The following is a 27135-nucleotide window of genomic DNA, read 5'->3' on the forward strand; positions in this document are numbered from 1 at the left end:
AGGTAGAGTTTTTCACATGCCTGTGGTTAATGTTCCTATTGTTTTCACATTTAGTAAATCATTGACTCATCACAATAGTCCTATAAATTGCTATTATTATCCCCCCATTATATGGGTGTGGAGATGGAAGCCCCTAGAGGTTAAGAAATTTGCACAAGGCCCCACAGTTAGCATCGGAGCTGGGATCCAGATGAAGCAGTGTGGCTCCAGGTGGGGCTTGCAAACACTCCTGCTCTCTCCTGCAGGTGCAAGCCAGCCGCCCGCTGTTGCTGTAAATAACATGATGTGGTTCACTTAGTCTTGAAATTCACATTCGTTGTAGCTTTCTCTCTGGGGCAGCCATCAGGAGCAGCCATTGACACTGAGTACATGCTTCTGGACTATGACCAAAGTGGTAGATGGAAGGAAAACAGTTTAAAAATGGGATCTTTAATGTGCATCTTTCATTGGCCAGAAAAAACCTGCCTAGTGAGGAACTGAAACCCTATCAGCCACGTGCAAATTATGCTTCAGACACCCCCGCTGCCCTTGGGTCCACACAGTCATAATTACAATGGATCAGGGACATGAATCTTGTGCAAATGCAGGGAGTAGGAACACCTGCCATTTTAAGATCTCAAGGAGTATGAAAAACATGTGAAGCTTCCATTAGCAGAGACCTGCTGTCACTTCCACTCTTTCCCTCATGGCATGTCCACAGCTTCACTGGTCCTATTCAGAATGAAGACGACAGCTAGCACCTGCTGACCCCTGAATCAGTGATAGGTTCTCCCTTGAAAGGAAGCGTATCCCTTTCATGGGTTACAACTAGTTCATAACCTAAGTAATTCTATAGATGTAGAAGGGGTATTTTCATTGGTTCTGTTATCAAAGACTTGTCTCCAAAAGAACATGCCACCAGTTACTCCATTTTCACCCATTTAAAGATGTACTTAACAGGCTTCCTTCTTTAGTGCAGTTTTAGGTTTACAGAAAAATTCACAGAAAGTGGAGTTCCCATATATTCCCTATGCCCTGCACACAGCTGCTCCTGCTGTCAGCATGTTACATTAGTGGATGCCCTCATCCTTTTTGACATCCTTCATTCCTCCTCCACTAAAGTTTATCATGCCTGGTATTCACATCTCTTGTGGCATTTATGTGCGATTTACATCACTTCTCACGTTTATGTGAGGTATACAGCACATGCATGTTGTCTGTGTAAGCATGAATTGGGGGCAAGTTTTCTGTGTAAAGCTACGATCATTAGTGAGTCTCATGCTGCTGGGTTTTTGGGTTGTCAGGTCCTGATGACCATTGCTTCCGTCATTGGGATCACTGTCTACGGACTTTCAGTGTTCATTTTATTTTCTGCAAAACTTCCCAAGAACCTGAATGGAAGAGACCCAATCCAGAATTACCTGACTGTGCAGGTGGGCCACGACCATCACTTCTTCCCTCATCAGTTTTATCATCTTCATGACCCTGAACGCCATATATGAGAAAGTGGCAATCATGATGCCTGACTCTGGTAAGCTCCTCCTGCAGCTGAGGTCATTTCTACACCAGTTTTAGAACCAAGTCAAAACAGAGACTATCTTTTAGGCACTTCAATTCCAGTACATTACAGTCTTTAGAAAACTTCAAGTGGAAACCTATTTTCTCTAGCCTGTTTGAGAAGTGAATTAGCTCCAGCTTTGCATTAGTAAAAGTTACAAAGGAAGCATTAGAATGTCCAAGCTCTGTGTATACAGGCCAGTGCTTAATAATAATTTCAATTACATTGGATCATGTACCCTATTGTTGAAAGTAAATAGTCTCTGTATTGCAAATAATTGGAAGAGGGTCGTGGTTCCAGAGGCAGATTTGCTTGTGTGTTATGGAGAGGACAAGTAATCACACTGTTATGTGTGTTCCCCCCATGCTGTTCATGTTAGTGTAGCTCCATTCTCATCAGCTGTGGCTTCTATAATAAATGTTTCTTCTCTCTGGCTTGTATCCCAGCCAGCGGCTTAGCGGCCCAAGTTAAGTGCTTCCCACACGCTGCATGTGGCTGGGTGGTTCTCCCAGTTGTCTGCTCAGAGGTCATCTTCTGAAAACACTAAGACAATTCAAATTCTGAACTAGGAGGATGACCCATTTTATGTTCCCCCAATGCTTCTGGCAATTTGCCCCGTGTTTTGTTTGTTGTCTTCAATAGTCCTACCTTACTGCCGTTCAGGGAGATAAGAGAATATCATTTAGCAGGATGTTTAAAGTAGCTTTCTGTCAACTTACACCTGACAGAGGACAGTTCTTGCCCATTGGATACTGTTGTGCTTATAAATTTTAAGGAACGGCTGACTTTTTTTTTTTTTTTGCCTTGTGGGATATTGCGTTGAGAGTGGGAGAAACTCTTACAACAGTGTGTACACTTGAAATTAACATAGTAGCTATGTTAATGAATTCAAAACAGCTTAAATGAAAACAGTGTGAATTGTGTATATATATATACATATTAACGTGTTAACTCATGTGTCCATGGCTTTGATTAGGGTCTCAAAGCCGTTCACAATTTTGCAGACTTACCTTTTCTTTATTCTAGCTGCAGAGCTCCCAACGACCAGACTGACTATGAGAACAACCCAGCCATGAAGGTGTTCTTGTTCCACTTTGTCAACTACTACTCCTCGTGTTTCTACAACACATTCTTTAAGGGCAGATTTGTGACTTATCTGTGAGATCTGGCGTATTGGCTGTGAAAATACAGAAAAGAAGAGGTGTGAATACAGCTTTGTGTTCTGACAGTCTAACCTGTTTCATGTTTTCTTTTAGTTGCCCAATGAAGAGTGTCTTTACTCTCTGTTCCTTAGACATTTTCACACATAAAATAATTACTTTATTTCATGTTAGAGCTATCTAAAATTTAATGAGATTTTCTTTGTAATATTCCAGTGTGACCCAGGTGGCTGTCTCCTTGAATTGATGACACAGCTGACAATAATCATGGGAGGACAGTCCATCTGGAATAACATACAAGAGGTGTTACTTCCGTGAGTACTCAGTCATGTGATCCTGGGGTGAGAACTGCCCACCCATCCACATCATTTCCCTGCGTGCCCATCTCTAAAACAGGGAAGACTCTCTGCTTATTACAGTTCTCCAGATAAGATGATCCAGCCAACAGTGTAAACGTACCTGCTGTTTAATAATTATGCTTAAATACCTTCCTTTTTATGTTTAACTTAAATCCCCAAGTGCTATAGTTTCTGCTTATTAGCCCATAACTGGGGAGTGACTAATCAGAGCCTTTTGAGAGATGGCCCTTTTTGGGGCCGTGAACTACGTTTTCCCACAACTTCCCACAACTTTCTCCTCCTTTTATACATGCATTTAAATATCCATAACAGGAATTTGTTGAGTGCCTAGTATGTGCTAGTCACTGTATTAAATGTGTGTGTGCGTGTGCATGTGTGTGCAGAATTTAATTACCCAAATAATCCTTATTCTTATCTTCCTTTTGCAAATGAAGATCCTGTGGCTTAAAGAGGGTAAATGATATTCCCAGATCTCATTGCCGATAAGAGAACACCCTGGGACTCAGGTGTAAGACCCTATCTCTGTGAATCCTTGTTCTTCTAAGAACAGAGACTTTCTTGGGTTCCTAAGGCACAGGGTTACATAATGTTTTAAGAGACACTTGTCTAAAATAATAACTACAGAGGTTTTGACTTAATGTTCTCTTCCTAAAAATGAGAAAAGCAGATGTTAGCAAAGGTCACACTGTCCTTTTGATTTTCACATAACCCTAATCCCACATCAAGGTGGACAGTTCAGTGTTATCTGCAATTTCTGAACATTTCAAGGAGATTACTGTATTCGCTTTCTGTTGTTGCTGTAACAAGTATCCACAAACGACATGGTAGTAGAAAGAAAAAAGAAAAAGTCTCCACTAAACAACACAAATTTAACCTTGTAGGGTTCTTGAACACAGAAGCCTGCTGAAGTCAAAGTATTTGCAGGGATGTTTCTGAAGGCCTCAGGGGAACCTGTATCTTTGACTTTTCTGGCTTACAGAGGCCACCTGTGTCTCTTGGCCTGTGACTTCTTTTCTCTCTCTGAAGGTCAGCTTGGTTGTGTGCCTCTGACTCTGATCCTGTGGTCACATCACCTCTCCTCTCTCCCCTCTTCTTCCTCCCTCTTCCTCCTTTAACGACCCTGGTGATTACACTGGGCCCACCTCTATAATCCAGCTAGTCTCTCATAGAGTCGGCTGGTTAGCAACTTTAACCGCATCTGTAATCATAGGCTCCATTTGCCAGGGAACCTGACCTCATCATATGTTCTGGGGAATAGGACATAGACATCTTGGGAGGGATCATTTTTCTGCCTACCACACTAACCTTTTTAAGATAATTTCTGGCTTTGAGTTTCTGTTCTCATGAAACTGTTGATCTCTCTTCTGTCTTGAATTCCACACCAAAATTCTGCTCCTGGCCAACTTAACTGCAGAGCTCACCCCTCTCTGTGGTGTCCCCCAAAACCACATACACAAGCAGGCCTTACTGTTTTTTTGGAGCATGGAGGAGAAACTCAAACAACTTGAATTTTGAAATAAAAAATTCCATCATTTTAACATCTTCCATGCCAGTCTAAAAAAATTTATTTTTTAACTTCGTTTTTTAATTTTTAAACTGTTTTAAACTTTGTTACTTTTTTTCTTATCATCCTTCATTGTAGGCTCCAGAAACCTGCTATTCTGCCCACCGCATCCAAGTTCCCTTTCACTGTTTCTCCTCCCTTCCCTAACCTTCCTTCTCTCTCCCTTATTACCAAGTTTCTGTCCATTCTCATTATAGGGCACTTAAATTATTTTTTCTTTCTTTCTTTCTGTTTTTGCAGAGTGAACGCCTTTGGGTGTCAGTGTGTCCTTCCAAGTTTCTTCACAAGGGCTTCACCTTCCAGCTTCAGTATGGATTCCTGGGGTCTGTCTCGAAACAAAGGCATTTCCCTTGTCCCCCAGCTCACCACGCCCCTCAAAAAAAAAAAAAAAGATTCTGATCTTCGCTGTGAAATGAATCTTTCTTTTTCCCTACTGTGTAGTAGACAACTCTTATCCTGATCTCACAGTCAGATTTTTCCAGAGGAGTAAAAGTAGCTCATGTGCAAATAATACTATTTTTCTCTGTGAAAAGAAATAGAACAGATAGAGGAAATACTTAACTCAGATTACTCAAAAGTGTTTCCTTAAGGAAATAGGTTAATTATTTAACACTATGTTTGGTTGAATCTAGTTATCAGTGAGCTATTTTTACCAATCAAGGAGAAGGATATATTCCCTAAATTGGTACTGAGCAATTCATGTGAAATGAAACTTGCTCACATGAGCTAAAGTAAAGGGTGAATTATAGTATCTGTGGTCTGTTTATACCATCGCTTAAATAAGCACATTGCTGTAGGTTCCAGTGAGCTGAACTTTGCCTCCATGTATTTCTACTAAGTGTTAAAATATTTAAGGAATATATTTTAAATTATGTTTCCCTTGTTTGAAAACCAGGAAAGCTGAATGGTAGCCAAGTTCGAGGATGGCTTGTCTTTTCCTCACTGCCTCTTCACTTTGTATAAGGTGCCAGTTTCCATCTTAAATTTGCATATAAAATCCTAACATACCAAAGATCTATCAATTACTCTTGCTGCACCAAAACTATACCGATCCTCAAAAATACATAGGAAGGGAAAAGAAAACTTATCTAAGTTAGCGACAATTTTCATGCTATTTAAATATGTCTAAAGGAACATAATGAAATGAATTTCACCATAACTCACCTGGCTCCACCCCCCAATTCCATGCTGGGTTCTTGAGAAGGATTCTGGGAGCAAATGAAATACAGTGATGCTGTGGTCCAGGCTCCCGCTAGGATCTCCCCAGCACTTGGATCATCACCTGGTATAAAGTAGGTCTCAGTCCGAGCCAGCTGAGTGAGTGAGTGACTCACAGGCATCGAATGCGTAACATCAGTGAATTATCAGCATTCTTTGTAGGACTCAGAGAATAAGCTGAGAGACCTGTGGCTTTCACAGCCTCACATACTCTTTTGATATTGGGGTCATTTCTGGGAATGTTATTCTGTTCTTGACAAAAAGCTAGTACAATTCCAGGGTTAAGCAACTTGCCCTGGGAAATTTTATGATAAAATATTAAGAAAAATACTTAAATGGCCAAAATGACATAGCATTGTCCTTTGGTGTTTAGATAATTATGGCTGTAATTTACTTACTTTATATGTTTTCCATATTTTCCACCGTGACTATGCACTACTATAAAATAAGAAAAAGCAAATGTTTAAAATAGAAAATCTCTCTTTTCCAGATATGATTTTGTTAGACGATGAGTCAGGCACATATAATAAGAGAATCTTAAATACATGTGTCCATAATTCACTCTTTAAATTCAGGAACAGGAAACTCAGGAATGAAATACATTAAGACAGTCAAAGATGCTTGTATTCAATATTAACAAGTGGGAGTGTCCTCTACAGAAATGGTGACAATCTATAACGCAGGGATAAAATGTGATAATGAAGGTACGAAGACAACATGAAGTAGAAAATGCCGCGTGGCAAGCACTGAGTAAAGGGGAATTTACTGTGATTATGCCAATATGTGGGGTCACTTCCCAAGCAAATGATTGTGCAACCCCTGCTAGAGGGAGAAAGCTTCCAGCCTTGGCTGGAGAGGGGGGAGGATCCAGTGTCTGTAATTTTAAAAATGTCTACAGGTGCTTCTCATGTGCAAATTGATATCCCTGCACGAGAACCATAACCCAACAGAAAACCCAAAAGACCGAGGACAATGATGGGTAGACGCAAGCCCAAGCTTTTCTGCCACAGATGAGTGGCTCCACTCAGGAAGACTGAGCAACAGGCTCAGAGTCTTAGCTAAGGACAAGCAAGTCGGGACTTCTAATACGACCTAATGCCATCGACGGGGGAGGGCAGTTCAGCACAAGAAGGGAGCGCCAGGTGAGTTAACATGGAAGTTTCATCCTGGATCCAAACCGTGATGGATTTGGGTCCAGGGGAGTAAAAGCCCTGCTTCCCTGGGGCATGGACCGGATTCCACAAGAGGCTGAGACAGGAAGTATGAGGCAGAGAAAAATTCCCCCAGGAGACTCCCGAGACTGGGTGCCAGGGAGGGTGATGGACGAGCGCGTTCCCAGCGCCACCCGTACCGCAGGGCTCCGAGTGGCTGTGGACCTGTGCGCCCCCGGCCGGACCACAGACCTGCCTTCAGCGCTCCGGGCTGCGGCCTGGGGAGCGGCTTCAGCAGCAGGCTGGCCCCGTCATTCTCGTAGGTGCTGCAGTGACCCACAGCCCTGTGGCCACGGTGTTCCCAAGCCAAGGGTCTAAGTGACTTCAACCCTATTTACAGGTGGCCACAGCCGGTTAGCCTGTGCTGCTCAAAAGGAAGACCCCATATGAGGTTTTAATGTGTTAGGGGGGTTGCTAATACCTGGCCTGCTTTGAATCTTTTCATCCTGACAGCAGCCTGGGCGGTGGAAGTTTCGTCTCCCAAATTTATTTCAACTTTCTTTGTTGAAAGTATAGTTGGTTTACAATATTGTGTTAATTCTTGGTGTACAGCATAGCGATTCAGTTATACTTACATATATATATATATATATATATATATATATATATATATATATATATATACATATATTCCTTGTCATATTCTTTTTCACTATAGGCTATTAAAAGTTATTGAATATAGTTCCCTGTGCTATACAGTAAGACCTTGATGTTTGATGCAAAAATTACTAAACAAAGTATTTTCAGACTAAACCTAGCCATGTATATGACAGAGTTGAGTTTATCTCAGGATTTAAATGTGGTTTTGATCTCCAGGATCTCTTTATCATCTTATCATATGTAAAGAGCCTGTGGACCACTTCTCAGAAAAATGTTTTAAAATCATAAGATTTAGAGAATAAAGAAGGAAGATAATTATACTGAAAAGCAGATATCAAAAGATAGAAATGGGCATTTGTGATACAGTAAAATCTGAATTATTGGAAGAACGTGTTGAATAAGACGATCCAGTGGTGGGTCTATTAACCGCAACATTCTGCCATAACAGTGAGTGTAAATCATCTCCTGAGATCCCCAACAATTGCATTTGGAATGTAAATAAAGTTAAATAACATATAAGCCATGAAGTGTGGATTCAGATTCAGGGGTATCTCGAGTCCATATCCCCACTACTTCCCAGAGCTCCCTGCTCTTCCCCTAATATCATTGAAAGAAGTGGGGAAAGTTTCTGAAGCGAAGGGCATGTTCCATTGCAAAGAAATCTCATAGCAAACCTGGGAGCATGGCCACTAAACGGTTAACGCTGAGATCAGTGGCAGTGGGAAACCTAGCAGGGACAGCTCTTTACAAGTCACATCATGTACTCTGTGTGTGTCCATGTGTGTGTGCATACAGACGTGTGGGCATGTATGAGGTATACACCTGCCTTTCGTGTGAAGCCGCCTCACTGTCCAAATTTGAAATCCATCCAAACGTGCAGTGCAGTCAGCCGAAGCTCAGCCAGACGCTAAGTTGTCTGTTGTTGCTCTGTCTCTTCTGCTGAACTCCACAAGTAAGCCACGTGCCAGCTGTTGCTTTCAGGGAAAACAGCTCTGTAGGCTACAGGTCCATGCCTTGTTTCACTGCCAACTCCGATTTTATTTCAGGGCAAATTGCCATTTGAAAAAGGGGGAAGCATTCAGTTTGCCCACAAGCCTCTGAGTGAGGAAAAAGACAATGTTAGAGAGAGCTCTGTGGGACAGCATCCAGGAGGGGCAGAGCACTGGGCTGCGAGTCGAGGCTGTGTTTCTTTCAAGCTCTGCACTGACTTTGAGGCGGTATGTCACTTCTTTGGCCCTCGATATGTTCAGCTTAAATTAGGATCCTGGACCGGTTTGATCCAACATTAGAGTATTACTTTTCTGCTTGGTGACCCTCCATGGCTCCGCAATTCCTTCCGAGGGAAAAATGCTCACATCCTCACTGAGGTCTCTTAGGCTCCACCCCCAAAACCACTACTTATTTGCTATTAAATCTGGCCCACACCAGTCTCCATGCTGTCTGTCCAGCATGAGGGACCTCCAGGCCTGTGATCACTGTTCCCTCTGCCCCTCCTCTGCCCACTCCTTTGCCTCCGTCTTTGCCTTATTCAAAGGTCACTGCCCCATCCCCAATCCTCCCTAACACACATTCCTCGCCCTCCTTTATTTTCCTCGCAGCGCTTATCACCAGCTCACAGACCCCGTATTTCTTTCTTTTAACCTTATTTTCTCTGACGATTTTCAGACTGGAAAGGCCACGGTGGATAATAGCAGAGAAATGGGGGGAAAAAAGACAAATGAGGGAAGGTATCTTCTAAAAGCTTAAATGCCCACCTGAAAAGGAGGTAGGATATAAACTAGTAGTCGTTAAAATTTTTGTAAACCCAGGTACGTAGTCAGGACTAGTTTTCACAATATTTGGGGGTAGGGAGGCAGCAATAAAAAGAAATTTATCCTAAAAACAAGAAATTAAATTCATGGGAAGATGATGTGTACAGCTTGAAATGTCAGTAATACTTTTATGACCTTGGTCTGATAATATCCTGCCTTATAATTTGATCTGTTTGGCAGCTGGGTCATGAATCTAATGGTGCCATAGTTTCGGGAGCCGAACAGACCACCCCATGATGGAAACGGGACAACCATCTGTATCCCATGGGCAAACTGGGGTTATTTTATGAATACCTTGAAATGAGCAAGTCATCAGTGGATGTTTTGGAACTGTCGGTTATACTAGAGCATGTTTTGGGTCTCAGAAGCATCGGTTACCGAGCCAAACAATGACCTAGCATACCGAAACGGAGCCCGCTTTTCTCCATTGGAGGCAATTATGCAGTCAGTCTTTCAAATAAGGTGCCAGTGTGAATCTTTGTCATTATTTATGTTGTACAAAGCTGAAGATTTACTGCCAAGGAATGAAATGGAATATTCATTCAGGTACATCTCCACCATTGATTCTCAGATCCTTCTGGTCATGTCGTCTAAGGGTGAACTCAGATCTGTTACTAGATGTGACTCAGCTCGGGCTGTAGCCCGTGTGGCAAAGCTGTTGGCTGATATCCTTCTAAACGGAGTCATGTGACCCAGCCAGCCTATGCAGAAAGCCCGCAAGAGCATCCTGCCTCATGGCAGCAAGGTTCACAGGGTCATCCCTTCCACATCTCATACCTGCCTTTGACATTGTTCCAATATCTTCTGGCTGATGGTTTCTGCCTGGTTCCTTGGGTGACCTCATGGCACATCACTGGCTTGAATTCAGGATGAATTTGCTGATCTGGCGTATCGGTTGAGCACAGATGTCTTCCTTCTCCAATGTCTTTGTACATATCTGTACCTTTGCTTGGGCTTTGTTTCTCTATGTTTGAACTTGGTTTTGAGCTCTCGGTTGCCTTTAAATGGATGCATTTCAAAATTAACTTCCATAGGAAATGTCATTTTTTCTATTAAGCATGGCACACTTTTATCTACCTGAAGGCTGATGATGTGAACGTTTTGTATCTGAGCCATTTCAGCTCACCACTGCCTTGAATTAGTTTATTTTTTTAAGTTTAGGAGACATGAAAGGATTTTGGTCAATAGGCTTTGCATTTTTGCATGCAGGTTCACGTCTGCAAAGGCACCCCTTTGTGCTTCCTGTTTATAAGTCTACAGTTAGAGGGAGTTTTTTTTTTTTCCTAAATTACATTCTATATATAAAATAATTGTTTTAAAAAATATATATTATATATGGAAACACATCTGGTTCCCTCAGTGAGTGAAAGGTCATTTTGTGGCATCTTCAGTCAGCTATGCTTTGTGTCCTGGTGTCTCATTTGAGTTTCATCTTTGCTTTTGCAGTGTTTCGTGACCAGGTTCCACTAAGGGTGCAGCTGCAGTCCCTGGTGTAGAAGTTATGTTCATTTATTTTGCTTATTTTCAAAAGGACTATAAGCCAATGACCTGTTATTCCAAAATGAGTCATAATGGTAAATATGTCTTATTGGGGCTATTATCAGCATTAATAATAACAACAACATTCTGGGGGCAGCATATCATTTGGCATTTTAACACACACGAAAAAAGCCTTGGAAAATAGTTATTGTTCTAGGTATTTCAAATAAATGTCATTGAAAGGAAAAGTTGTACGCTTTTGGGAGAAATTAATACGAATTTTAGACCATTATAGTCTCATTAAAATACCAATTAAATAATTCAGCCTCCCCCTACCCTGTAAAACAGGATAGAGTAACAATTATTCTAGAGAGATTGTTCAGATTTATTCGTTTTCCTATTATCTAAATAATCCGTAACGAATTAGAAAATTCAATCCATTTCTGAGAGTAGGCAGTCTGTTATTCTGTATTCAATGCTGGAGGGAAACTTATTTTGTGTTCTTTTCGTTCATGGGAGATAGAATTTTCATGTGCTTTTTGAATTATTTTTGTTCCTCTAAAATAAAGTGTCTTTGATGGTGATTTCCTGACCTCAGTTTCCTCCTACCAGTTTTCCCCATGATCATTAATGACACCCCACCTGCCTTTTTAGTTATGCCTCTTAGCTGCTGATGGGGAACAGCTACTGACAGATGACCCTGGAGCCCTCCACCCGTGCTTCGTTAGGCGTCGCACCCAGCCACCAACACTAGTCTCCTTCGCCTGAAGCACCTTTCTCTGCTTTTCTGCCTGGAAGGACTCTTGCCAAGCCTTGGCAGTGAACCCTCCACTTTTTAGAGATTTTCTGCTCTCCTCTCTAGGCATGAATTGCACTTGATTCTTGTCTTGATGGTGCGTAATCGTGTCCGTGTCCATTGTGCTCCCCGGCTGGACTGATCTTGTCGGAGGCAGTAGTTAGGCTTTTCATATTCCCGTCCACGTCTGTAGCACCACAGCCTGGACCCTGGTTCTCATACGTGTTTAAGTGACTTGAGCTTGGAGTTTCAACACACTCACACACAACTGTTAGATGAGTTGGCGGTAAAATTGCCCCCAAGGCCCCCACAAGGTTCTATAGGGCATATTTTTTTTTCTGAGTGAAATTTCTCTTTTATTTGTTTTAGTGAATTCCCCACCATCCTTTGAGATTATTAGAGTAACCCTGAGTTATTAACCACAATATCTCTCTCCCCCCAGTGAATGATCCTGCTGCCTGAGAACTCAGACATGGGACATAAGAGAAATAATCTATCAGTCTTAAAATCTGGAAGCCATAAGGTACCGTTTTGTACTTAGAGCACCCACAGCACTGTCTGCCCACCACCCGCACTGACATTTCTTTAAATCCGCAGAGTGAATTTTCCAAAATGGCAGCTGAGTAACTGGGGGGGATTGTAGACCTCTCATCCCTTTACTGATTCATTCGTTTATCCAACCAACAAACACTGAGCACCTGCTATGACAAACACTGTATCAACTGCTGGGGATACCAAGACAGGTAAGACTTGGTGTCTGCACTCCCCAGGCCAGGTGAGACTTGACGAGTAGTTGATGGATTGCTAAGCAGGTGAACACTAATTGGACTTCCTAGAGTTGGGGATATTTGAACTGAATTTTGAAAGGTGAAAGGAAGTTAGCTCTCTAACGTGTGGTAGAGGGAGTGGACACTTCATGCAGAGAGGTAGAGACATATAAGAGTACACGGCATGAAGCGGCTTGGCCAGACTGAAGAACAACAAGTAGGGCTAGAACAAAGGATCCATAGGTGGGAATATCAGGTGCACAAGGCCTCTGTCCCGATGGGCCTTGTGTGCTTAGAGTTGAATGTATCCTTAAAGAAACAGGGATATATTGGTATATTTGTAAGCAACAGAATTGCATGTTTACATTGAAGAAGATCTGGTTATTCTGGCAGCAGAATGGAAGATACAATTTTTGGGGGGAGGCCCATATTTTGGGGGGAAAGGATATTTCGGGGACCACCCCAGGTAACTCAGACAACAAGTGGCACACGCCTGCAGAGAGGCCCTGGGCAGAGGGATAGAGACATGGGCGGCAGAAGTGGTGACTGTTGCAGAGGGGACTGCAGGGCCGGAGCTTCTGAGGTGAGTTTCCAGTGACCCATCTGGAAAGCGGATCTGCAGGGGGAGTGTAAGTGGAAGAGCTGGTTTCGAGGAGATGGTTCTGTGTGTGGAATTTTGATTGTGAAGTTTCTATGGGATATCTGAGGGGTGATGTCCGTTGTTAAGCTGGATTCATCAGTCAGGAGCTCAGAGGAGCTGTGGGTGAGGCCGTGGGGGCGATTCAGTCCTGCCAGGCGGAGGATTGAAGACGAGGCCCTGGGGAAAAGGGCCATGTACATGGCAAATGGGGAAGAGAGGTCCACCAAGAGAAAGAAGAATAGCAGAGCAGTTGGGAGAAGCTAGTTGAGGCAACACAGAGAAGGCTGTAACCTGGCTTAAGAGGGATTTGAACACTGACTAAAAGGAGCATAGTGAGAAAGGGGGATGTGTGGGGCAAAAAAGCAAGGGATAAAGCCCACTTTTAATTGACAAGCCTGGGGAAAAGGAGGAGGAGGACTACACTTCGGTAGCCTTTAAAATACAAATCTGTGTGTATCTGTGTGTGTGCATATGTGCACACACACTTTTCTGATTGGGATTTTCTGATTTATTTAAGTAAAACAAAAATTAATGGGGGAAAACATTCCACTGAGAGGAAAATATTTCTCCACGGAAAAAGCTACCTGGTAATCAAATAAACAGGAGCTGAAAATGCCCACTGGTTTGAAACACGCAGCCACCGGCAGTGTAGCTCCTGTCTCACCGCCGCGGTGAGGGCCGTGGGGGATGCAGGGTCCTGAGCCCTGGAGGAGTCACCAGCGCAGGCACTTCTCCAAGAAACTGGACTTTGAAGGGAAGAAGCCAGTGTAGAAATAATCATAGAGAAACACAGGTCGGTGAGAGAGGGTTGGGCGAGGGTTAGTTTTGGTTTACAGGGGGCGTTGCTGGCCTTGCTGAGTTGCTAGGCCTTTGCTGTTGTTGGTCTTTGTTCCAAAAGCTTTTTAGAATGTTCTTCTCGCTTGAATATCTGAAAAGATTAAACCATGTTGGGTTATTTCTGGTGATTTATTTTTTAATTAAAAAATTTTCTGGGATTTATTTTAATATCAAAAGTGAGGACACTGTACCAGGTCTTCCAATGATTTAGCTATTTACTCCAGTACTTGAATCCACTGAATTGAAGTGTCAGTTTTATAATATTACTAAAATCTCATAAATAACCACGTCTATTATTGAAATGTATTCTAGTTCATTCATACTCTCAGTGTACTATTTCTAAACTGTTTCCATGACCATAGATTAATACCTCCTTAAGTTGGTCCTATTTTATCCTTTTCCAGGATGTCCCTAATGCTACCAATTCAAACATCCCTCCTCATTATTTTATTTGTGTATTTGTGTATATTTCTGAAAGAAATTTAGGATCACGTTTCAGATTTTTTCTTAAAATCATTTGGGATTATTAACTAAATTTGCATTCAGATTCTAAATTTATTTTGGAGAAAAAATGTTCTATGTCCCCTAAACTTGAGTCTGCCCAATGAAGAGTATGGTGCATTCTACTGCTCATTCAATCATCATTTTTTTTCTTTTTTTAAGTCATTTATCAGAATCATCTTAACATTTTTCATTAATTTATTTCTGAAAAGTCTGTGCCTTTGTTGTCATTATAAATGATATCTTTTCTGGGTTTTGAACTGGGTTGATTGCTAATAAAGTCTTAATTTCTGGCTTCTCTTGAATAAGAAGGAGATCTGAGAGTGTGGGGCCCTCTTTCCAATATGGTGACTGTGAGCAATGCGTTTCCTTAGGATGTCCACTTGCCAATTTGCCAGTGGCTGCACCCACTCTGCACATTTCTGCTACTTACCTGCCCCCTGTAGGCAGATGAGTTCATGTAGGGTTAGGTGGGTTGTGGACACAGATACTGACATCACTGCTGCCACGCTGCTGACTCTGTGGCATCACTAACTCTGGTTCTTGCTCTCTGACCTCCCTGAATGTGACAGCTCTTTTTGGGTTATGGACCTACTGCATCTTTCCAGCACTGTCGGCTTTTCTGCAACACAATACTGCCTCTCAGGTCAGAAGCAAATTTCAGCTCCTCCTACCCATTTACCCCATGGACTCTCTTGCCGTTCCTGGCCAGAGTAGTCCCTAACCCTTGACTGAGCAGTAAAAGTAAAGGGACTACAAACTTGCCTCTCATCAACTGTCTTAGTTACATACCTGTGCTAGTTTACTTTGAAGGTCTGCCTGTTACGAGGGGAGGGTCCAAAAGTCTTTTAGATCTCTGGCCTTATCATTTCGAACCGCTAACCCACCCCATGGTACAGCTTACCGCAGATCTCTGCTGCCCCACCTGTAGCAATTTCCTGTAAATTACAGACAGAGAGAAAAGAACTTCTAAGCCACCACCACAACTTTGACTTCCTGTGAACACAAAGACCATAGAAATATAAAGATAAACATTCCTGAAGAAGGATATTTAGCTTAAGAAGACACTATAAATTCATACCTATCAGTGACTTCTAATAACTTCATAGACTTTCTCAATGTGCTGCCCTCACCTTCCCAGACTACAGGGAGCTTGCTCACTTGCCTATTTTCAGTGTATTTCCTTCAACATTCTCTATGCAGAGCTTCCCCAAAGGTACATTTCTTATTTCTATTTAAATTGTTAGATACGTCCACAATATTTTTTTAATCTTGAATTACAAATCATCTTCCAAGATTGTATTATTTCAACACTGAGAGTGAATAATATGCTTCAAGATTCCCAAGTTTATTACCAGCAAATAACTATGGTTGGTTGAAGAATTTTAAATATGTTATTCCTACTAAGGTTATATATGTGAAAGAAACAGGTTGTAATTAATCTTCTTCCCAGAGATTTTTTATTTGCCTTTGGCTTGGATTCTTTCACTTTTGAACACTATTATTACCATGAATGTTTTTTCTCTTTGGTATTTGGTTCATCATTTGCACCTCCATTTTACAGGAGTAAAGGAATATATGTTGTCCTTCCATCCATCCACCACTCCAAGTTGTGTGTCCATTCCTTCAACAGGTATTCAGTTTGGGTTCACCATCTTATCTCTGGCCTGTTACCAGTGGCCCCTCTCTTGGCTCTGGAGAACAATATATTGGAAATCAGAGTGGGTATATGGAAACTTGACTACACTGTATAGACGCATGATGCCAGAAAAAGCCCATGACATCGCAGCGTGGCAGCCCACCATGCAAGGAACAGCAATTCTGGCTGTGGTGGACCAATGTGAGTAAAAAGGCTTCATGGGGTGAAGACCTTGAAGAGTCCAAAAATGCATTGACGTTACTTCCTGAGGAATCCAGTGTTGGGTACTGTATAATATGAGAGGGAGATGCTAAAACTATCATCGTTATAAACAGCATAGTTGTTGTAACTGTAAGTGTTATTATTTTTCAAATATTTTCTTTATAATTATTATTTGTGACTTACAAGACCTGTTACACAGGCAGTTGTTAAGAAGCGTGGCCATTATACTGTTGCTGAAGTATTAATTCAGTAGAAGCATGGTAATAGTATTAATAAGTACTCACTCGTTTGATCCTCACATGACTGTAAAGGTTACCCAGCAGTGCTTGTATAATGGAGATGGAAATCTATCCATTTAAGAGATTGTAGAACGTAAAATAAGAGCAGTCATTCCACCGTATTTAACCATATATTCCAGACAGTTTAAAGTAGGCTCTACCTGATGAGGCCATAGATACCCTCTGTGCATCCCCAATCATTCGTTACCTTCCTGGTCCCCTGGGGCAGAGGTTCTTCCAGAAGGTGGCCCCATCTCTCCTCCCCACCCCACCTTTGGCCTTTGCTACCCACTGTTGGTCATTAGCAAAGCATCCTCATGTCCTGCCTGTGTCTGAGCTGTGAGGGAACAGAACTCAGCAGTTTAAAAACTGTAGTGACTATGACCAGTCTGAACAGCCACTCTCCTTCCCTGACCACACCCCCACAGGGCAACAGGGGGCTCGCAACCACAGCGATTCCCATGCCAGCCCAACAGGGAACCTTCTTCCCTAGAAATATTCTTACAACCAGGGCTGTTTCCTCCCTTACTTCACTGCCAGTTTCACTCCCAGATTACAGTCCCCAACAAAAGGCTATCCCAGTTGGAATTTCTTAATCAAGTCACATTGACCCTGAGTCCCTGGCATTTTCCTATGAGCACTCACAGAAACAGAACAGGGCCTGGCAGTGGCTGTGGGCCAGGTTTCTGGGTGAGGGGACTTGCTGGGCCCTTCAGGTTCTGTAGTCTGGCCCGAGCTCATCTCCCAACACGGCGTCTTCCCATCTGCATGATTTCGGGCCAGGCTTCAAAAGTTCAGAGCTTCATTTTATCACCTGCAGACAGAATAATTCCCTGCTGCATATTTTAAGACTGTTATGTACCACAAAGGGAATTCAGTGAGTCAATGCATGGAAGTCACACAACCTGGTCCTCAGGGAATGTTAGTTAACATCATTATGCACCATCGATAAAATTGGCTACACAGACTTGGCCAGGAATCAAAGCTACAGGCACAAGAATTTGACAATGTGTCACTGTCTGGATCATAGTCACAAAATTACACAGTAAAACAAGCTACCTGGGACCACCGAGCTGTCAGCCCACCCGACTCCCCACCTAAAGAACCCTCAATTTATCTGATTTGCTTGCTACTCTTACTTTTTGGAGAAAGTTGGCAAATGACACACAGTCACTGACTGCTAGCTTATGTCCATTCCCATTCACTCAAATTGCCCCATTTTCAGTCCCCACTGTGCTGCAAAACATAGGCTAATGTTCAGAAATATGACAGTAAAGCCTTTCCCGTTCCACAGTCAGAGAAGTATGAATCTGTCATGTTTAATATGCCATATGACTCTTAGCAAGGCAGGAAAACAGGCTCCTGTCCTTTAAGGAAATTTTTACCAATGACGTTTGAAACTTAAACTGTTTTTCTTTGACCTTCAGCTAACCAGAAAGTTCAATTGACTCGTATTCCCCATTAATCAGGTGTCCTGGTTTGATTGTATTAGGCACTTTTTCCTCATCTCCCCAGCATGACTTTGCTCCATCAGCACAGATGAAGTGTCTCCAAGGCTGCTGCGTGGGCACGGGCGTGTCCGTGCACACATGTGCGCCAACTGATTCATGCCACTGATTCGTATCCAGAGATTGTTCTGTCTTATCACTCAAGCATTGCTTTATTATATCCTAGAAAACTGCTTTTAGGTCATTGATTGAACAATAGACCATCCTCTTGCCCACATTAGGAAGTGACATCTTCTAAGACACAGGTCCTCTGTGCTTGTATATATGTATAAGTAAGAATTAAATATGTATGTCATCCCCCCACATATTTAATTTGTGCCTTCCCAATTGAATGTGCACAGTAAAAGCTAACTTCCCATAATAGGAGAACTTTAGGAAGAAAGAAGAAGAAATCAGCCACCAGGGAAAAGACAGGAAATCAAGCAGGAGTTTGGTATAAAGTCATTTATTCTAAAGCTGCTCTGGCTCAATAAATAAGTCGAATTGACATTGTTGTATCATGCCAGAGAATCTGCTATTGAAGAACGATTTTAATTTACTTTGATATAAGTGGAAAATTGTGTCAGAACAGCATGGGAAATGAAACACACTGCATCTATCTGTACTCCTGAAGTGTGTCTGAGAGATGCTCACTTTTGAGGAAAAGTATCTTGTCTGGAGACAATAGAATTTTTTTCATTGTTGGAATTTTTGTAGCTTCCAGAAGCACATCTGCAGGTGATTCTGTAAAAGTCTAGAGTTGACTTAAATAGCAGGAAATTTTAGCCTATTGAAAACCTGAGAAGTGAAATATTTTTGCCCACCAGCACCACCACCACCACCGCCAGCACCGGGCAAGCACGTGTACACCCAGAGAGATTTCACATCAGAGGGAATGACAACGCTGGTTCTGTTACCGAGGCCAACCTTGTTCTTGCTGCACAACTGTGATAAACAAATAAATCAGGAGTCAAGGTTTTGGGGCAAGGAATCGTAACTTTATTCAGAAAGCTGGCAGACCAAGATGAGGGACAGATGTCCTGGAGAATCATCTTGCCCGAGTCAGAATTCAGGCTCCTTTTAAGCTAAAAAGGGGAGGGGTGTGGCTGGTTGTGCAAACTTCTTGCTGCAGGCATTCCTTGTTCCTGCAGCCGTTCACGTGGGTCAGGCCGTGGTGTCCCTGTAAACCCCCAACAAAACAAAGGCTATTCTCTATTTTGCAACTTGCCATCTCTGCATAAGTGCAGAAGTGCTAACATCCTTAAAGGTCAGAGCCCCGAGAATAGGCTTTCCTGCAGGTTTTAGGCTAAGGACAACGTTGTTTTACAAAAGGTGCAGAGCCAGCAAGGTTAGGCCCGGAAAACAGGGCGCAATGCTTCAAACTCAAGGAACAGATCCAATATGGCGTCAGATTTGTTCTCTATTACAGTTCTATTTAGGGGAAATTTTGCAACAGAAAATCCCCTCAGTTGTTTTTTTTTGCTTTGCCTGAGATCTTGTTTGTTGGATTGTGGTCTCATGGTGTCTAAACCGTATGTTCAGATGAATACTATTAAAATCATATGGTGCAGAAAACATATCTGTTCTGCTTCAAAAAATGACTGAAACATTTAGCTTTGTTTATTCCCATAGAATTTAGATTGAATCTATTCTCGACTCTCTTCTTCCTTCAAACTAGTTTTTTACTGCAGGGTTTAAAGCCCAAATTAAAGAATTTTGGAGAAGACTCATGTAATTCATAAGAGCTTTACATCCGAGTTTAAGACTGACCCATATTTACACCTTTAATCAAGGAACACAATAAACTTTGTGAGTCGATCATTTATGACGTGTTTAACTGTGTCCATGTAATCTTTTGGAAGTTGAGAGGCTTAGACACCTGATCTAACAAAACAGGTATCATTGCTTGACTCTGTGAATGAAAGAATCCCATTATAGTTTCCTGCAAGTATATTTTATTAAAAGCAATAAAGAATTCTTGCTCTCTAATAAAGCAACAGACAGAAGCACATACTGAGTGTTTAAAATAAATAACACTATGGGAAATATTATCTAAACAACTCAAGGTACAATAGAGAAAATAGTATGAACTTGAAGGAAAATACATATTGTGCAATTAATATCCTATTTTTAAGAAGCAAATGATAAAAAACCCTATTTTTAAAAGATTTATCAAAAAAGGAGTTATATAAAGCCAACTTATTTTCATAAGTTTTACATAAAAAAGAGCTATCTAAATCTATATTATTGAAGAAAAAATATACTAAATATATCTCCAAGGTTGATTGATTTTCATGATATTTATAATTTTTGAAAATATAACTTCCATATACATATCCAAGCAGCTCTTGAGATAATCACAATACCCTAGTATACAGTTATTTCTATTCAACATAAAAAATGATAAGGCAAGGATCAGGCCCTTGCTTTGGAACTGCCACTGTACATCTGGATATTCCCTTAGGTTAAAGACCAAAAGCAAATTAACTATTCTAATTTGAAGCAGTCGCTCAAAACTTTGAGACATTCACTTTCTATATCCAGTTACATTAAATACAAGTTTTCTGAAGTTTGAAAAAATGAAATCAACTGCTGAAGATGAAACTCTTTAATGTCTCCTGACCATAACTATAAAGGCCCTAAATTAATGCTCTCTTTACTGTTTTCCTACAAGCACTGGTCATGATCATCAGTTTCACATTCCATTTATGTGAGATGAATGAACGTCTCTCCACATGCTCAATTTTGAGAGTTAAGTGTGTGTGAAAGCCATCAGTCACCTACCTTGTTGGGAAAACACAGTTTCATTTAAGTCGGAAACAACACTACATACATATATATGGGGAGGAACAAATTCCAACGGGGAATTTCAGTGAAAATTGCATAAACTTAAAACCGGCAGAGGAATCATACTGATAATCGAGAATAAGTGTTTTAACTGCAACCCATTTCCTTTAAGCTAGATGAACGAACATCTCTCCACATGTTCAATTCTGAGATTTAAGTGTGTGTGAAAACCTTCAATCTCCTAGTTTGTTGGGAACACACAGCTTCTTTTCAGTGGGAAATTAAATGACATACATATATGTGAGGAGGTTCTAGCTCCAAATCTGTTTTACAGTAAAAATTGCATGAAATTCCAACCGGCACTAGGAAAAATACTGAGAATCTGGAGTAAGTGTTTCTACTGCAACCCATTCTATTTAAGCTAGATGAGCGAACGTCTACACACATGCTCAATTCTAGGAGTTAAGTGTCTGTAAAACCGTCAAGAAGCTTGTTGGGAACACACAGTTTCTTTACAGAGGGAAACTACGTTACATACATATATATGGGGAGGTACAAGCTCCAACTCGGTTTTACAGTGAAAACTACATGAACTTCAAACAGGCACTGTTAAAAAGACTGAGATCAGAGTAACTGTTTCTACTGAAACCCACTCCCTTTAAGCTAGATGAACGAACGTCACTCCACATGCTCAATTCTGAGAGTTATGTATGTGTGAAAGCCGTCAATCACCTTGTGTGTTGGGAACACATAGTGTCTTTTAAGTGGAAAACTACACAACATAAATATATATGGGGAGGTAGTAGCTCCAACTAGGTATTACAGTGAAAACGGCATGATTGTCAGACCGGAAGTAGGAAACAGTTGTAGAAACCAGAGTAATGATTCCTAATGCAACCCACTCCCTTTAAGCTAGAAGAAAGTAGGTTTCTCCACATGCTCAGATGTGAGAGCTAAATGTGTGTGAAAGCTGAAAATCACCTTACTTGTTGGGAACACACACTTTCTCTTCAGTGGGAAACGACAATACATAAATGTATCTGGGGAGGTACAAGCTCCAACTCGTTTTTACACTGAAAATTGCATAAAACTGCAACCAGCACTAGGGAACAGACTGAGAAACCAGAGTAAGCATTTCCCATGCAAAGCATTCACTTTAAGCTAGATGATAAAACGTCTCTGCACACGCTCAATTCTGAGAGTTAAGTGCGAGTTATAGTCTTAAATGACAGAGATTGTTGGGAACACACAGCTAATTTTCAGTGGAAACCTATACTACATATATATAAATGGGGAGGTACTAGCTCCAAATAGGGTGTACAGTGAAAAATGCATTAACTTAAAACCGGCACAAAGAAACATAAAGGAACCAGAGTAACTGTTTCTACTGCAACCCAGTTCATTTCGGCTAGATGAACGAATGTCTCTCAACATGTTCAGGTCTGAGATATAAGTGTGTGTGAGAGCCGAAATTCACTTAGCTGGTTGGGAACACAAAATTTCTTTTCAGTTCGATTCTACACTATGTAAATATATATTCATTGGAACAACTCAGAAGTCGGTTTTACAGTGAAAACTGCAGGAACAAAAAACCAGCATTTAGAAACACACTGAGAAACCAGAGTAAGTGTTTCTACAGCAACCAAATCCTTTTGTGCAAGATGAACGAACGTCTCTCCACATGCTCAGTTCTCAGAGATAAGTAAGAGTCAAAGGCGTCCTTCACCAAGCTTGTTGGGAATACAAAGTTTCTTTTCAGTTGGAAAATATTCTACATAAGTATATAAAGGGAGATACTAGCTCCAACACGGTATTACAGTGAAATCTGCAGGAACTTCAAACCGGCACTAGGAAACAGACTGAGAAACCAGAGTAAGTGTTTCTCCTGCAACCCGTTCCGTTTGTGCTAGATGAACGAACGTCTCCCCACATGCTCAGTTTGGAGAGATAAGTTTCTGTGAAAGGTGTCCATCACCTAGCTTGTTAGGAACACATAGATTCTTTTCTGTTGGGAAGTACACTACATAGATATACATGTGGATGTACTAGCTCCAACTCGGTTTTACAGTGAAAACTGCAGGAACTTCAAACCGGCACTAGGAAAAGACTGAGAAACAGGAGTAATTGTTTCTCCTGCAACCCGTTCCTTTCGTGCTAAGATGAACGAACGTCTCTCCGCATGCTCAGTTTTGAGAGATAAATGTGTGTGAAAGCCGTCCTTCACCTAGCTTGTTGGGAGCACAAAGTTTCTTTTCACTTGGAAAATACAATACATACATGTATATGGGGAGGTAGTAGCTCCAACTCGGTTTTACTTTGAAAACTGCTGGATCTTCAAACCGGCACTAAGAAACAGACAGTGAAACCAGAGAAAGCGTTTCTCCTGCAACCCGTTCCCTTTGTGCTGGATGAACGAACGTCTCTCCGCATGCTCAGTTCTGATAGATAAGTGTGTGTGAAAGCCGTCCTTCACCTAGCTTGCTGGGAACACAAAGTTTCTAGTTGGTAACTACACTACATACATATATATGGGAAGCTGTTAGCTCAAACTCGGTTTTACAGTGCTAACTGCAGGAAATTCAAATCGGCACTAGGACACAGACTGAAACACCAGACATATTGTTTCTCGTGCAACCCGATCCCTTAATTCTAGGTGAAAGAGCTCCTCTCCACATGCTCAGTTCTGGGTGATAATTGGGTTTGAAAGTCGTCCTTCACGCATCTTCTTGGGAACATAAAGTTTCTTTCAGTTGGAAACTACACTACTTACACATATATTGGGAGGTACTAGCTCCAACTCGGTTTTACAGTGAAAACTGCGGGAACTTCTAACCAGCACTAGGAAACACACTGAGAAACGATTGTAAATATTTCTACTACAACCCATTCCCTTTCTACTAGATCAACGTACGTCTCTACACATGATCAATTCTGAGATTTAATTCTGTTACAACTCCTTCGATCAGTTAGCTTGTTGGGAACACACAGTTTCTTTTCAGTGGGAAACTGCACTTCTTACAGTGGTTTCTCAGTATGTTTAATACTGCTGGTTTGAAGCTCATGTAGTTTTCACTGTAAAATCGATTTGGAGCTTGTAACTCCCCCTGTATATTTATGTAGTATTATTCCTCACTGAAAACAAAGTATGTGATACCGAGGACCTTTTCGAATTATGGCTGTCACACTCATTCAATTCTAGAAACTAAGAATGTAGGGAGGGTTTCGTTTATTTAACATAAAGAGAATGTTTGGCTGTAGATACACTTTGGTTTCTCAGTATGTTTCCAAGCGCCGTTTTGAAGTTAGTGAAAATTTCACTGTAAAAGCGAATTTGAGCTTTTACCTCTCCATATATATGTATGTAGTGTAGTTTCCCACTTAAAAGAATCTGAGTTCCCAACAAGCCAAGTGATCCATGACATTGACAAAGAATTAACTCTCAGAATTGAGCATGTGGAGAGACTTTCGTTCACCCAGCATAAAGGGAACGGGTTGCAGTAGAAACACTTACTCTGGTTTCTCAGTTTGTTTCTTAGTGCTGGTTAGAAGTTAATAAAGTTTTCACTGTAAAAGGTTGTTGGAGAGAGAACCTCCCAATATATATGTATGTAGTGTTGTTACACACTGAAAACAATCTGTGTGTTTCCAACAAGGTAATTGTTTGACGGCTTTCACACACAATTATCACTCAGAATTGAGCGTGCGGAGAGACTTCCGTTCACATAGCTTAAATGAAATGGATTGAAGAAGAAACACTTACTCTCTCTTTCCTAGAGCCATTTAAAATTCATGCAGATTTCACTGTAAAACGAATTTGGAGCTAGAACCTCCCCATATATATATATGTATGTAGTGTAATTTCCCACTGAAAAGAAATTGTGTTTTCCCACCCAGCTAGGTGAATGACGGCATTTACACACACATAAATCTCAGAATTGAACATGAGTAGAGACGTTCGTTCATCTACCATAAAGTGAATGGGTTGCAGTAGAAACACTTACTCTGGTTTCTCAGTGTTTTTCTTAGTACCATTTTGGAGTTCATGCATTTTCACTTTAAAATCGATTTGGGCTCTACCCCCCCATATATATGTATGTAGTGTAGTATAGCATTGAAAAAGAATTCTGTGTTTCCAACAAGCTAGGAGAATGACCTCATTCACGCACACTTAACACACAGAATTCGGAATGTGGATACACGTTCGTTCATCAAGCATAAACTGTAAGGGTAGCATTAGAAACACTTACTCTGGTTTCTCAGTATGTTTCTGAGTGCCGGTTTGAAGTTCATGTAGTTTTCACTGTAAAACCGAGTTGGAGCTAGTACCCCCCATATACATGTATGTAGATTAGTTTCTCACTGAAAGGAACTGTGTGTTCCCGACAAGCTAAATGATTGACGGCTTTTACACACATTTATCTCTCAGAATTGAGCATATATGGAGGCATTCGTTCATATATCTTAAAGGGAATGGCGAGCAGTAGAAAGTATTACTCTGGTTTCTCAGTATGTTTCTTTGTGCTGGTTTGAATTTCATGCAGTGCTCATTGTATGACCGAGTTGGAACTTGTACCTCCCCATATATATGTATGTTTTGTGTTTCCCCACTCTAATGAAAATGAGTTTTCCTTACAAGGTAAGTGATAGATGGCTTTTGCACACATTCAACACTCAGAACTGAGCATTTAGAGTGGCGTTCTTTCAACTAGCATAAAAGGAATGATTTGCAGTAGAAACTCTTACTGTGTTTTCTCAGTATGTTTCCTAGTTCGGGTTTGAATTTCATGCTGTTTTCACTGTGAAACCGAGTTGGAGCTTGTACTTCCCCATATATATGTATGTAGTGTAGTTTCCCACTGCAAAGAAACTGTGTGTTCCCAACAGGCTCGGTGATTGACGGCTTTCACACACACTTAAATCTCAAAATTGAGCTTGTGGAGAGACGACCGTTCATTTAGCATAAACGGAATGGTTTGCAGTAGAAATACTTACTCGGGTTTCTCAGTATGTTTCCTAATTCCGGTTTGTAGTTCTTGCATTTTTCACTGTAAAACAGAGTTGGAGCTCGTACCTACCAATATGTATTGGATTTTCCCACTGAAAAGAAGCTGTTTTTCCCAAAAAGCTAAGGGATTGTTGGCTTTCACACACACTTAACTCTCAGAATTGAGCATGTGTATTGTCGTTCGTTCACCTAGAATTAAGTGAATTGTTGGCAGTAATAACACTTACTCTTCTTTCTCAATATGTTTCCTAAAGCCCCTATGATGTTCATGCAGTTTTCAATGTAAAACCCTGTTCGGGCTAGTACCTCCCAATATATATGTATGTAGTGTTGTTTTCCAGTAGAAAGAAACTATGTGTTCCCAACATGCTAGGTGATTCACGGATTTCACACAAACTTTATTCTCAGTGTTCAGCATGTGGACAGACGTCCATTCCTCTAGCAGAAAATGAATGGGTTGCAGTAGAAACACTTACTCTGGTTTCTCAGTATGTTTCCTAGTGCCTGTTTGAAGTTCATGCAGTTTTCACTGTAAATCCCTTTTGAGCAAGTACCCCCCATATATATGTATGTACAGTAGATTCCCACTGAAAGAAACTGTTTTCCCTACAAGCTCGGTGATTGACGGCTTCCACACACACTTAACTCTCAGATCTGAGCAAGTGGAGAGACGATTTTTCATGTAGCATAAAGAGAATAGACAGCACTAGAAACACTCTGGTTTCACTGTATGTTTAATACTGTCAGTTTGAAGTTCATTATGTTTTCACTGTAAAACCGAGTTGGAGCTAGTAACTCCCCATATATAGGTATTTAGTGTTGTTTCCCACTGAAAAGAATTTGTGTGTTCCCAAAAAGTTAGCTGACTAACGGCTTTCACACACATTTAACTCGCAGAATTGCACACGTGTAGAGACGTTCATTCATATAGCATAAAGGGAATAGTTAGCAATAGAAACACTTACTCAGGTTTCTCAGTATATTTACTAGTGCCTGTCTGAACATCATGCAGTTTCCACTTTTGAACCCACTTGGAACTAGTACCTCCCAATATATGTGTATGTAGTGTATTTCCCCAATCAAAAGTAACAGTGTTTTCCCTACAGTTAAGTGATAGATGGCCTTCACACAGAGTCAGCTCTCAGTACTGAGCATGGGGTGAAGCATTAGTTCATCTAGGATGAAGGGGATTGAAACACTTATCTGGTTCCTCAGTATGTTTCTTAGTGCTGGTTTC

The 27135-nt window shown here is 41.2% G+C and overlaps 1 long non-coding RNA gene across 1 annotated transcript; it reads left to right on the top strand.

Annotated features, from left to right (window-relative positions):
- The first annotated feature begins 2468 nt into the window (after positions 1-2468).
- LOC140696743 (uncharacterized) lies at positions 2469-9912 on the top strand. The gene is made up of 4 exons (XR_012073220.1): positions 2469-2738; positions 2914-3011; positions 6849-6980; positions 9641-9912. It is a non-coding gene; the product is annotated as an uncharacterized lncRNA (long non-coding RNA).
- Positions 9913-27135: the final 17223 nt, after the last annotated feature.

This window comes from Vicugna pacos, chromosome 6, assembly GCF_048564905.1.
Source record: "Vicugna pacos chromosome 6, VicPac4, whole genome shotgun sequence".
In the NCBI taxonomy this organism is placed as follows: domain Eukaryota; kingdom Metazoa; phylum Chordata; class Mammalia; order Artiodactyla; family Camelidae; genus Vicugna; species Vicugna pacos.